The sequence below is a fragment of the Salvelinus fontinalis genome, chromosome 2 (genome assembly GCF_029448725.1).
Source record: "Salvelinus fontinalis isolate EN_2023a chromosome 2, ASM2944872v1, whole genome shotgun sequence".
In the NCBI taxonomy this organism is placed as follows: Eukaryota; Metazoa; Chordata; class Actinopteri; order Salmoniformes; family Salmonidae; genus Salvelinus; species Salvelinus fontinalis.
The window spans coordinates 50,681,722-50,695,722 of record NC_074666.1 but is presented as its reverse complement, the minus strand read 5'-3'; positions in this window follow the sequence as shown (position 1 = coordinate 50,695,722).

Sequence of the window (14,001 nt, the reverse complement as noted above, 5' to 3'; positions counted from 1 at the left end):
GCACATTTGGATCAAAATTATTGTTAATTAAAACCATCACCCCTTTTGAATTTCTTTGCCCATGGGAGAAATATATTTCGCCCCCCCCAGTTCTTTTTCCACAAAACTTCATCTAAAACTGTTGAATGGGTTTCCTGTAAACAATAGATATTATAATCCTTCTCTTTTAGCCAGGTAAATACTGATCATCTTTTCTTATTATCTGCTAAGCCATTACAATTGTAACTGGCTATACTTATTTCACCACTTACCATAATGAGACACACCTTTCAATTATTTTTATCAAAATATATGTTTGTAAACGTCCTATTAAAAAGTAACATAATGATTGAGTGTCTATATAGTTGTACCATGATATTTGCATTTCTACTAAGTAAACCTCCAATTGGTCCCTACTATTCCACCCGCTAAAAGCCCTCATCTCGAGTTGGGTTGTCATCCCAATGCCCGGCAGACCACCCTCGACCCCCTGTATCCCATAGCCCTGGACCGACTGGGATCCATCCTTTGAAAAGAGCACACAGTGCCATTTACCGAATTGAAGTAGATCCATTGCCAAATGCATTTCCATCGCCCTCACCTCGATTTTTATTATATATTGCATCCTCTATAGTCCCTAACATCTTTTACTTCTTCCTTCGCAACAGTTGTGGGATACACACATACACCCACACACATTCAGCCCTTACCCCCACACAACCATAAGCTCACTTTCTCAACAATTGCACCATCCCAGAGCCCAACTCAAGATAGGTCATGATTTACAAATGTACTTGCAGTTGCAGCTGCATGAGAAGGCCTGCAAGACCGTGCAAAAAATGAGCATAAATGTAGAGATTTATTTACCATTGTCACATCCTAGATGATGGAGGTCAAATGTACACCTTCTTCCTGAAACACCCACAATACGGTCATCCGTCATGACCATGTTCCCAAGCATCTCCATGCAGTCCGACTTTGATTTCGTGCCACCAGGGCCACAATAATATACCCCCTCTCTGAATGTCCGAGTGTGACCCCCTCCCCATGGGTTACTGCAGCTAGTGTTGCCAGCACTGCCACTGCCTGGGTGGAGGCACCCCAACGGAATCCCCACCGGCTAGGTACAAGGTCGTCAAGGTTCTCATTAGCAGCTTTGAGAATTTCCTTGTTTATTATGCTCTTCCTTTAGGGGGCTTTGGCTTTGCAGGACCAACCCTGCCAAGCAGGCTCAGAATCTTGAGGGGGCAGTGCTGCTCTTGGTCTCTGACCTCATTTTGGCTGCATACAGACCGCTTACAGCATGCACATAAAACAGTTAGGGACTTCTCCTTAGTATCTGGGCCATTCATGTGGGTGTCTAGGGTATAGGGCCATGGACCGTACCATTAAAATAGGATAATAAATAATTAGATATCATTTATTTTAAAAATGTAGTTCCCCAGCTTTAGTGATTTTTGCAGTTCGTTCCAGTCATTGCCAGCAGAGAACTGGAAGGAGAGGCGGAAAAAATAAGAATTGGCTTTGGGGGTGACCAGTGAGATATACCTGCTGGAGCACGTGCTATGGGTGGTTGCTGCTATGGTGACCAGTGACCTGAGATAAGGCGGGGCTTAACCTAGCAGAGACTTGTAGATGACCTGGAGACAGTGGGTTTGGCGACAAGTATGAAGCGAGGGAGGGCTTTAGTGACAAAACGGACGGCACTGTGATAGACTGCATCCAATTTGTTGAGTAGAGTGTTAAGTGACTTGCCTAGTTAAAAAAAGGTTAAATCAAATTAAATCAAAAGACACCAGAGATCACACAGTATAATAATGTTTACAATTGATGCACATACTAGCATTGGTTTCGGAATCGTTAGCTACCGGTAGAATCAGCCACCACGTGTCTGTATTTTCAATAATATTTGTACAATCATAGCTATTTAAATGAATACTACCACTTAAATATGTGCTTTGTTGTATGCTATGACATGTCTGTAAAGTTGTAAAATCGTGTGCATGTGATAGCCTACAGTAGTACAGTATAGTAACATTATCATGCTACAGGACAGTAGTTTATTTTCGGTTCCAGTCTATAGCACAGTTTTATCAACATGTATGTAGCAGTATCAGTCATGTATTAGCTCACACATGTATTATGTGAAAATCGTGATATTTGCCCTGCATTTCAATCTACACATGCATATTGGTCTGCAATGTATTCCAATGTTAGGGAGGCTATTCAATTCCCTTGACATTCTGCAAGCATGAATACTTTACAATAATTGAAGATATGCATTGTGTTAATCTTACTATTTCCCATGTAGATCTGACATGCATTGAATGCTACACAACTTTACATGCATGCTTTCCATAAATGCAGTGTGTACTTTGCACAGATGAAAACCGTTCCATGAAGACACACCCTTCCTGTATCTATCATATAGGCCTATGCATTTTCCGATTGGGAAGTTAACATTTCACACTTTCTGTCCCCAAATCAAAATACAATTTACAAGCCTGGAGTCACATATGGGCAAAAGAGATGGAAGACTGTGTAGCCATGAATGAGATTGTTCTAGTGCAGACAACTGTCTATGACAATGCTCTGCAACAGTGTCAAATCTATTGTAACAACAATGGTTTCAGTTATGACATTTGAGGCTTTCATATCCTTCCCTGGACACCTTCACATCATTGCTCTACTTCCTGTTTACTGAGAATTTTAGGTTGACAAAAATCACTTAACATGTAGCTACGAGTAATACGTGTATATAAGACATTTTCAAACCAACATTTTGCTGCACTGCTCACCAAGCCTAACAATAGTAGGAAACCCAACATCCTCAGTGAAATCATGCAGAGGAGCCTACCACTAGAGGGCATTGAAATATCATTCTGTACATACAGTAGGAGTGCTGTAGCCCAGTGGTTCCCAGCCAGAGGTACAAAGACTCATGGGAGTATTTGGCCTATCCACAGGGTGTCCTTGAGAAGACTCATGAGACCATAGGCCTACTGGTGAGACCATCACGGCTCTCTCCGGATATACATTCCCCATCCATACAGGCAGCTGGGTTCTCAGTACATCGCACAGACAGGAATAAAGAACTCTAATGGAAGAAGAAAGGCGGTGGTGTATGTTTCATGATTAATAACTTCTTATGGCTGGGGGCAGTATTGAGTAGCTTGGATGAACAAGGTGCCCAGAGGTGCCCAGAGTAAACTGCCTGCTACTCAGTTCCAGAAGCTAAGATATGCATATTATTAGTATATTTGGATAGAAAACACTCTGAAGTTTCTAACACTGTTTGAATGATGAATGTGAGTATAACAACTCATATGGCAGGCAAAAACCTGAGAAAGAATCCAACCAGGAAGTGGGAAATCTGAGGTTTGTCGTTTTTCAACTCATTCCCTATTGAAGATACATTGGGATATTGGTCATGTTGCACTTCCTAAGGCTTCCACTAGATGTCAACAGTCTTTAGAACCTTGTTTGATGCTTCTATTGTGAAGTGGGGGCTCATAAGGGCTGTTTGAGCCAGGTGTCTGGCAGAGTGCCATGAGCTCGTGAAGCTCGTTCACGTGAGAGCGAGCTCTGTTCCATTGCATTTCTACAGACAAAGGAATTCTCCGGTTGGAACATTATTGAAGATTTATGTTAAAAACATCCTAAAGATTGATTCTATACTTCGTTTGCCATGTTTCTACGGACTGTAACGGAACTTTTTGACTTTTCGTCTGCCTGTGCGTCATGAATTTGGATTTGTGAACTGAACGCGCTAACAAAAGAAGGTATTTGGACATAAAGATGAACTTTATCGAACAAATCAAACATTTATTGTGGAACTGGGATTCCTGGGAGTGCATTCTGATGAAGATCATCAAAGGTAAGTGAATATTTCTAATGCTATTTCTGACTTCTGTTGACTCCAACATCTGTTTGGGTTGTTTTGGTCTCAGAGCGCCATACTTATTGCATGGTTTGATTTTTCCGTAAAGTTTTTTTGAAATTTGACACAGTGGTTGCATTAAGGAGAAGTGTATCTAAAGTTCCATGTATAACACTTGTATTTTCATCAACATTTATGATGAGTATTTCTGTAAATTGATGTGGCTCTCTGCAAAATCACCGGATGTTTTTGGAAGTACTGAACATAACGTGCCAATGTATACTGAGATTTTTTATATAAATATGAACATTATCGAACAAAACATACATGTATTGTGTAACATGAAGTCCTATGAGTGTCATCTGATGAAGATCATCAAAGGTTAGTGATTAATTCTATCTCTTTTTCGGATTTTTGTGACTCGTCTCTTTGGACGGAAAAATGTGACTTGGCTCTGACCTAACATAATCGTTTGTGGTGCTTTCGCCGTAAAGGCTATTTGAAATCGGACACTGTGGTGGTATTAACAAGAAGTGTATCTTTAAAATGGTGTGAAATACTTGTATGTTTGAGGAATATGAGTAATTATGAGATTCCTGTTGTTTGAATTTGGCGCCCTGCACTTTCACTGGCTGTTGTCATATCGATCCCGTTAGCGGGATCTCAGCCCAAAGAGGTTTTTAACTACTCATGGTGTGATTGTAATAACAAACAGAAACTCAAGTCCTTTTATTCACCCAACCTAGAATACCCCACAATCAAATGCCGACCGTATTACCTCCAAAGAGAATTCTCTTCGGTTATGGTCCCAGCCGTGAATATTCCCCCTCAAGCCGATACCACGACGGCCCTCAAGGAACTACACTGGACTTTGTGCAAACTGGAAACCACATATCCTGAGGCCGCATTTATTGTAGCTGGGGCTTTTAACAAAGCAAGTTTGAGGAAAAGGCTACCGAAGTTCTATCAACACACTGACTGTACTCTGACTGTACTCTGCTGGAAAACGCTCTCAACCACTGCTACACTCCCCCTTCCAGGATTCCTACAAGGCCCTCCGCCCTCCCTTCGGCAAATCAGATCACAACTCCATTTTGCTCCTCCCTTCCTATAGGCAGAAACTCAAACAGGAAGTACCTATGCTAAGGTCTACCTTCTTGCCCTTTGTGCTGTTGTCTGTGCCCAATAATGTTTGTACCATGTTTTGTGCTGCTACCATGTTGTGTTGCTACCATGCTGTGTTGTCATGTGTTGCTGCCTTGCTATGTTGTTGTCTTAGGTCTCTCTTTATGTAGTGTTGTGTTGTCTCTCGTCGTGATGTGTGTTTTGTCCTATATTTATATCTTATTTAATTATAATTTTTAAAATCCCAGCCCCCGTTCCCGCAGAAGTTTTGAGAGGCATGTTAAGGCTCATATCACCTCTACCTTACCTGACACCCCAGACCCACTTCAGTTTGCATACCGTACCAATAGATCCACAGACGATAAAATCGCAATCGCACTGCACACTGTTCTATCCCACCTGGACAAGAGGAATACCTACAGTTGAAGTCGGAAGTTTACATACACTTAGGTTGGAGTCATTAAAACTTGTTTTTCAACCACTTCACAAATTCCTCGTTAAACTTCTTAAGGCTAGGGGGCAGTATCCTGATTTCCAGATGACTGATGTGCCCAAAGTAAACTGCCTGTTACTCAGGCCCAGAAGCTATGTTATGCATATAATTGGTAGAATTGGATAGAAAACACTCTGAAGTTTCTACAACTGTTAAAATAATGTCTGTGGGTATAAGAGAACTGATATGGCAGGCATAAACCAGATGAAAATCCAATCAATTTTTCTTTTTTAGGTCACGGGCCTTTTCAATGCTAGCCTATGGGATATACAAAGATTTGCTCCCAGATGGCAGTTCCTATGGCTTACACTAGATGTCAACATCTTTAGACAGGGTTTCAGGCTTGTTCTTGAAAAACAAACAAGTAGTTGTAGTTTATCCAAGTTGTTCTCACCAGGAAAGGTAGACTTTTCACTCATACGTGAACGAGGGCGCGCTCTTCGTTATTTTCCTTTTCTATTGACCGCCGTTCTGTCCGTCTGAAATATTATAGTTTATTTACATATTAGGGTCCCTGAGGATTGATTAGAAACATTGTTTGACTTGTTTGGATGAAGTTTACCGGTAGCTTTTTGGATTCCTTTGTATGCATGTTAAAGGAGTGGATTACTGAAATCAATGGCACCAACTTAACAGACTTTTTGGATATAAAGAAGGACTTTATCGAACATTCATTGTGTAGCTGGGCCCCTTGGGATTGCAAACAGAGTAAGATCTTCAAATGTAAGTGATTTATTTTATCGATATTGGTGATTTTTGTGACACCGGTGCTGGTTGAAAAAATATTTTGTTGTGGAGCGTTGTCCTCAGATATTATTGCATGGTATGCTTTTGCCGTAAAGCCTTTTTGAAATCTGACAACGCGGTAAGATTAACAACACGTTAAGCTTTTAAATGATGTAAGACACTTGTATGTTCATGAATGTTTAATATTACCATTTTATAATTTGAATTTGGCGCGCTCCAAATAGTATTTCTTAATGAGCAATTTTCAGTATGAGGCCAAATCAGAAAGTGCAATCACCCTTTAAAACTAACATCCAGCACTAACAGGTTGGCAGCAAAAAAATCTGATTAAGTTGATGTCCCTTTGCAGACCATTCAAAGTAATTTCAATTTTTTTAGGAACTTGAGCATTTTTTAACAAGATCCAGGTGCAGTGATAAATCTGGAACAGTGACGATTAGTAGGAAAAAACAGATATATATATTTATATATATTTTTAAGTAAGTAGACCAGCTCTAAATGTTTTCTTCTATATCATGCCTACAGATCTTGACCCAGGGCCACGTTTAGTAGTCAAACATTGTGTCACGACTTCCGCCGAAGTTGGTCCCTCTCCTTGTTCGGGCGGCGTTCGGCGGTTGACTAGCCGCCACCAATCCACTTTTAATTTTCCATCTGTTTTGTCTTCATTGTACACACCTGATTTCCATTCCCATAATGAATTGTTCCTTATTTAACCCTCTGTTTTCCCCATGGTTTTGTGCATGTTTGTTCATTGTTGGTCTCATTTGTGAGCTTGATTATTTTCCTTCTTGGAATATTTGTTGTTATGAGTAAAGTTACGTTTATTACTCATCTCTGTGTCCTGCGCCTGACTCCGCCTTACCTGCTACACCTAGACGCCTTACAGAAACACGCACCTCGAAATGGAGTCAGCAGGTGCACACAGCCCTCCTTTGCTAGTAGAGGAGCGCGTCCAGCAGCACGCGACAATGCTGCAAAGTCTCGGCACAGTCATGGTTCGCGTGCTGCAAACAATGGAGCGATGGGAGAGAGGAGGTTTTCCAGCGCCCTCATCATCATCACATCAACCCACACCGCTGTCCACCCCTCCTTCACCTGGTCCAAGTGGGATTCGGCTCGCGCTACCGAGGGAATATGATGGGACGGCTGCCGGGTGCCAGGGGTTCCTACTCCAGCTGGAGCTCTACCTGGCGACCGTCCACCCGGCTCCTTCGAAACGCGAGAGCGTGTCCGCCCTCGTCTCCTGTCTATCCGGGAAAGCTCTTGAGTGGGCCAACGCCGCGTCACCCTCTCCCCATACGGCGTTCGCCCACTCAAGAGCTTTCCCGGATAGACAGGAGACGAGGGCGGACACGCTCTCGCGTTCCGAAGGAGCCGGGTGGACGGTTTTCGGACCACTATGAGGATTTTACCATCCGCCTGAGGGTAGAACAGCGGGGGAACGATTGTTTCACCTAAGACAGGGGATGAGGAGTGCACAGGACTTTGTTTGGACTTCCGAACCCTGGCCGCTGGCGCGGGATGGAATGACAGGGCCCTGATCGACCATTACCGGTGCAGTTTGCACGAGGACGTCTGTCGGGAGCTGGCCTGCAGGGACACCACAATTACATTCAACCAGCTGGTGGACCTGTCAATCCGGCTGGATAACCTGTTGGCCATCCACGGACGTCCGGATCGGGGTCCGTCAATTCCATCCCCCAGTACCTCCGCTCCGACATCTATGGAACTAGTAGGTGCTGCTCTTAGGGTGACCGGAGGGGGGGCCATTCCCTGCACCATCTGTGGACGCAGAAGGCACACTGCTGGTCGGTGCTGGGGAGTTTCCTCAGGGAGTCGAGGCAGCAGGCAGGGAGGGCACTGTCGTGTCACCCCAGGTGAGTAGGCACCAGACTCACCCAGAGCTCCCTGTTGCTCACATGTTTGTGTTTACAGAATTTCCTGAGTTTTCCCTGCATTCCCAGCATAAGGTGCTAGTAGATTCATTTGCACATAGTTTAGGGATCCCTATTTTTCCTGTTGATATGCCTTTCCCTGTGCACGCCATAGATAGTCGACCTTTAGGGCCGGGGCTGATTAGGGAGGCCACCGCTCAACTATGCATGGTTATGCAGGAGGGTCATGAGGAGAGAATTAGTCTCTTCGTTATTGATTCTCCTGCGTTTTCCGTGGTGCTGGGCCTGGTTGGCCCATTATGACCCCACTATTTCGTGGCAACAGAGGGCTCTCATGGGATGGTCACGTAAGTGCTCAGGGAGGTGTGTAGGTTTTTCCACTCTGGTGGAGAGTTCAGACCAGGTCTCCACCGTGCACATCCCCTCAGAATATGCCGATTCAGCTCTCACCTTCTGTAAGAAGAAGGCGACTCAACTACCACCCCATCGACGGGGGGATTGTGCAATAAATCTCTTGGTCGACGCAGCACTTCCCAGGAGTCACGTGTATCCTCTGTCACAGGAGGAGACGGCGGCTATGGAAACATATGTCTCCGAATCTCTGGGGCAGGGATACATTCGGCCTTCCACTTCACATGCCTCCTCAAGTTTCTTTTTTGTGAAGAAGAAGGATGGAGGTCTGCGCCCGTGTATTGACTATCGAGGTATCAATAAGATCACTATGAGGTACAGCTACCCACTGCCTCTCATAGCCAGTGCGATCGAGTCAATGCACGGGGTGCGCTTCTTTAAAAATTGGATCTCAGGAGCGCTTACAATCTGGTGCGTATCCAGGAGGGGGACGAGTGGAAGACGGCATTTAGTACCACCTCTGGGCACTATGAGTACCTCATCATGCCGTACGAGTTGATGAATGCTCCATCAGTCTTCCAGTCATTTGTAGACAAGATTTTCCGAGACCTGCACGGGCAGGGTGTAGTGGTGTATATCGACGACATTCTGATATACTACGCTACATGCGCCGAGCATGTGTCCCTGGTGCTTGGTCGACTGTTGGAGCATGACCTGCACGTCAAGGCTGAGAACTGTTGGAGCATGACCTGTACGTCAAGGCTGAGAACCCTCCTTCCTAGGGTACCGCATTTCCACGTCCGGGGTGGAGATGGAAAGGGACCGCATTTCAGCCGTGTGTAATTGGCCGACTCCAACCACGGTAAAGGAAGTGCAGCGGTTCTTAGGGTTTGCCAACTACTACCGGAGGTTTATCCGGGGCTTTGGTCAGGTAGCGACTCCCATTACCTCACTGCTGAAGGGGGGACCGGTACGACTGCAGTGGTCAGCTGAGGCGGACAGGGCTTTTTGTCATCTGAGGGCTCTATTTACCTCGGCTCCCGTGCTGGCTCATCCGGATCCCTCCTTGTCATTCATAGTGGAGGTGGACGCGTCCGAGGCTGGGATAGGAGCTGTGCTGTCTCAGCGCTCAGGTACGCCACCAAAGCTCTGCCAGTGAAAGCTCTGCCAGTTCACTACACTGCGTTCTTTTCGAAGAAGCTCAGCTCGGCGGAGCGAAACTATGATGTGGGGGACCGGGAGCTGTTGGTTGTCGTAAAGGCTCTGAAGGCGTGGAGGCATTGGCTTGAGGGGGCTAAACACCCTTTTCTCATCTGGACTGGCCACCGCAATCTGGAGTACATCCGGGTGGCGAGGAGAATGAACCCTCGCCAGGCAAGGTGGGCCATGTTTTTCACCCGTTTTGTTTTCACCCTATCCTACAGACCAGGTTCCCAAAACGCTAAGGCAGACACACTGTCCCGAATGTATGACACAGAGGAGCGGCCGATGGATCCCACTCCCATACTTCCGGCTTCTTGCCTGGTGGCACCGGTGGTGTGGGAGCTGGACGCGGACATTGAACGGGCGTTACGTACAGAGCCCACTCCCACCCAGTGTCCAGCTGGGCGTCTGTACGTTTTGATCTATTGGGCCCACACGTCACCCTCTGGTCATCCTGGCATCGGTCGGACAGTGCGCTGTCTTAGTGGGAAGTACTGGTGGTCCACCTTGGCTAAGGACGTGAGGGTTTATGTTTCCTCCTTCTCGGTGTGCGCCCAGTGCAAGGCACCTAGACACCTGCCCTGAGGGAAATTACAACCCCTACCCATTCCACAATGGCCGTGGTCGCACCTGTCGGTGGATTTCTTGACGGCTCTTCCACCGTCACAGGGAAACACCACGATCCTGGTCATTGTGGATTGGTTTTCTAACTCCTGCCATCTCCTTCCTTTTCCCGGTCTCCCTACGGCACTACCGACTGCGGAGGCCCTGTTCACCCACGTCTTCGGGCACTACGGGGTGCCTGAGAACATAGTTTCTGATCGGTGTCCTATAGTTCACGTCCAGGGTCTGGAGGGCGTTTAAGGAATGTCTGGGGGTCTCGGTCAGGCTAACCTCAGATTTTCACCCCGAGAGTAATGGGCAGGTGGAAAGAGTTAACCAGCATGTGGGTAGGTTTTTGCGGTCCTATTGCCAGGACCGGCCGGGGGAGTGGTCGGCTTTCATCCCCTGGGCAGAGATGGCCCAAAATTCACTCCGCCACTCCTCCACTAACCTATCAGCCGGTCCTGGCACCGTGGCATCAGAGCCAGATCGAGGCACCTGCGGTGGATGAATGGTTTAGGCGCTCGGAGGAGACCTGGGACACCGCCCATGTGCACCTGCAGCGGGCCATAAGGCGGCAGAAGGAAAGAAATGCAGGTGCATGTTCACTACAACAATTGCAGCATTTAGGCTCAGCTGGCATGCAATACCCTTCCCGTCTACATACACTTGACACATGACCAAATTATTTACATTCATCACACTGCATGGGTTTGGGCACGAAGGCTCTCACAGGGTAGCTCATAAAACCCCCAAAACACGTAAAAAGGGAGAGACTATTAATCGAAAACAATAGAATGGATGGAGTGGGCTTCCTCACTCCATCCACCATGTGGGTCAGTGGCTGTGCACCAACCAGTTGATACAATTCTTCACATATATAATTTGTATTTACTTCTAGCACCACCCCTTGATAGGCACCCTTGATAGGCACCCTGCTTCGAAGATCTGCACACAACACATTCCACTCCGATATCTTCTTGAGGCCCAGAGCATGCTCCTTCTGTTCCATAGATACACAAAAAAACAAAATTAGCCCACTTCTCATTATTCTAATCAAACGCATTCTCAATTTTATAGAGGTAACAACATCGCTTACTAGGTAGCTGGCAAATCCCTTACTCTGACCAAAAAAGAATCAGAACTAGGCTTGAATTCACTAGATTCCACTACCACTTTACTGATCTTAATTCCTTTTGCATTCTCCACTGTAATCAGTTCTTCTCACTCTCATCTTCACTCGACACGCGAATGCCATCTGATTCAAAGGGAACATCCGCTTCCGTCATTTTCCTCCCTTCCCAGCTAGCTAGCTAGGTCAGGCTGCAGTCAGCCCCTCTATTTCTACAATTTACCAATCAATCAATCAAATTTATTTATAAAGCCCTTCTTACATCAGTTGATGTCACAAAGTTCCGTACAGAATCCCAGCCTAAAACCCCAAACAGCAAGCAATGCAGGTGTAGAAGCACCGTAGCTAGGGAAAACTCCCTAGAAAGGCCAGAACCTAGGAAGAAACCCAGAGAGGAACCAGGCTATGAGGGGTGGCCAGTCCTCTTCTGGCTGTGCCAGGTGGAGATTATAACAGAACATGGTCAAGATGTTCAAATGTTCATAGATGATCAGCAGGGTCAAATAATAATAATCACAGTGGTTGTCAAGGGTGCAACAGGTCAGTACCTCAGGAGTAAATGTCAGTTGGCTTTTCATAGCCGATCATTCAGAGTATCTCTACTGCTCCTGCTGTCTCTAGAGAGTTGAAAACAGCAGGTCTGGGACAGGTAGCACGTCCGGTGAACAGGTCAGGGTTTCATAGCCCCAGTTGAAACTGGAGAAGCAGCACGGCCAAGTGGACTGGGGACAACAAGGAGTCATCATGCCAGGTAGTCCTGAGGCATGGCCTAGGGCTCAGGTCCTCCGAGAGAGAGAAAGAAAGAGAGAAAGAGAGAGAGCATACTTAAATTCACACAGGACACCGGATAAGACAGGAGAAATACTCCAGATATAACAGACTGACCCTACCCCCCCGACACATAAACTACTGCAGCATAAATACTGGAGGTTGAGACAGGAGGGGTCAGGAGACACTGTGGCAGACACTGCCGACGATACCCCCGGACAGGGCCAAACAGGCAGAATATAACCCCACCCACTTTGCCAAAGCACAGCCCCCACACCACTAGAGGGATATCTTCAACCACCAACTTACCATCCTGAGACAAGGCCGAGTATAGCCCACAAAGATCTCCGCCACGGCACAACCCAAGGGGCGTCAACCCGGACAGGAAGATCACGTCAGTGACTCAACCCACTCAAGTGACGCACCCCTCCTAGGGACGGCATGGAAAAGCACCAGTAAGCCAGTGACTCAGCCGCTGTAATAGGGTTAGAGGCAGAGAATCCCAGTGGAGAGAGGGGAACCGGCCAGGCAGCAAGGGCTGTTTGTTGCTCCAGTACCTTTCCGTTCACCTTCACACTCCTGGGCCAGACTACACTCAATCATAGGACCCACTGAAGAGATGAGTCTTCAATAAAGACTTAAAGGTTGAGACCGAGTCTGCGTCTCTCACATAGATAGGCAGACCATTCCATAAAAATGGAGCTCTATAGGAGAAAGCCCTGCCTCCAGCTGTTTGCTTAGAAATTTTAGGGATAGTAAGGAGGCCTGCGTCTTGTGACCGTAGACCGTAGCGTACGTGTAGGTATGTACGGCAGGACCAAATCGATTTAATTTATCTTCTTCAAAGTTTGTTTTAACCCTAACCTTAATCCTAACCTTAACCACACTGCTATCCATATGCCTATCCCTAACTTTGAATTAAGAACAAAAAGCAAATGTTTGTTTTTATGAATGTTTACAATAATGTAATTTTGTGGCTGTGCTATCTAGTGGAAGCCGAAAAATCCCAACTACTTCCGGGTAAACAAAAGGGCTCCTAAGCAGTTCTAACAATGGACAAAATGCAGTGCCATCTACTGACAAGGAGCGTAAACTACACTACACACCATTAGAGCTCATTCATAAATGTTTTCCTAATATTTTTCAGTCATTGATTGAGATATAAATCTCAATTTAGGCTTTGTAGTGATCTCAAAATAGCAACAATATTTTTGAATTGTTTTTCAATTGAACCTTTATTTAACTAGGCAAGTCCGTTAAGAACAAAGTCTTATTTACAATGACGGCCTACCCCGGCCAAACCCGGACGACACTGGGCCAATTGTGCGCCACCCTATAGGACTCCCAATCACGGCCGGATGTGATACAGCCTGCATGTCTAGCATAACTTATTTTGCAGTCATTCCTTGCCCTATGGTTAGCATTGTACTGAATGGCATGTCATTGTGACTACTCATCTTGTGATAATTTGTATGACTGATCATGATTAACCGAACAACAAGATATAAGAAGTATTGGGAACTTCTATAACACAAAACACCTTCCTCGACACTTCTACAGACACAAAGTTGACAACATAGGAAGATCATTCTTTGGCATGTCTTTTCAAACAGTGTTCACACACACACACACACACACACACACACACACACACACACACACACACACACACACACACACACACACACACACACACACACACACACACACACACACACACACACACACACACACACACACACACACACACACACACACACACACACAGGTGCAGGTGTCACTTATCTATTTGAGTTTCTAATCCCTTTCACTTAAATAATTA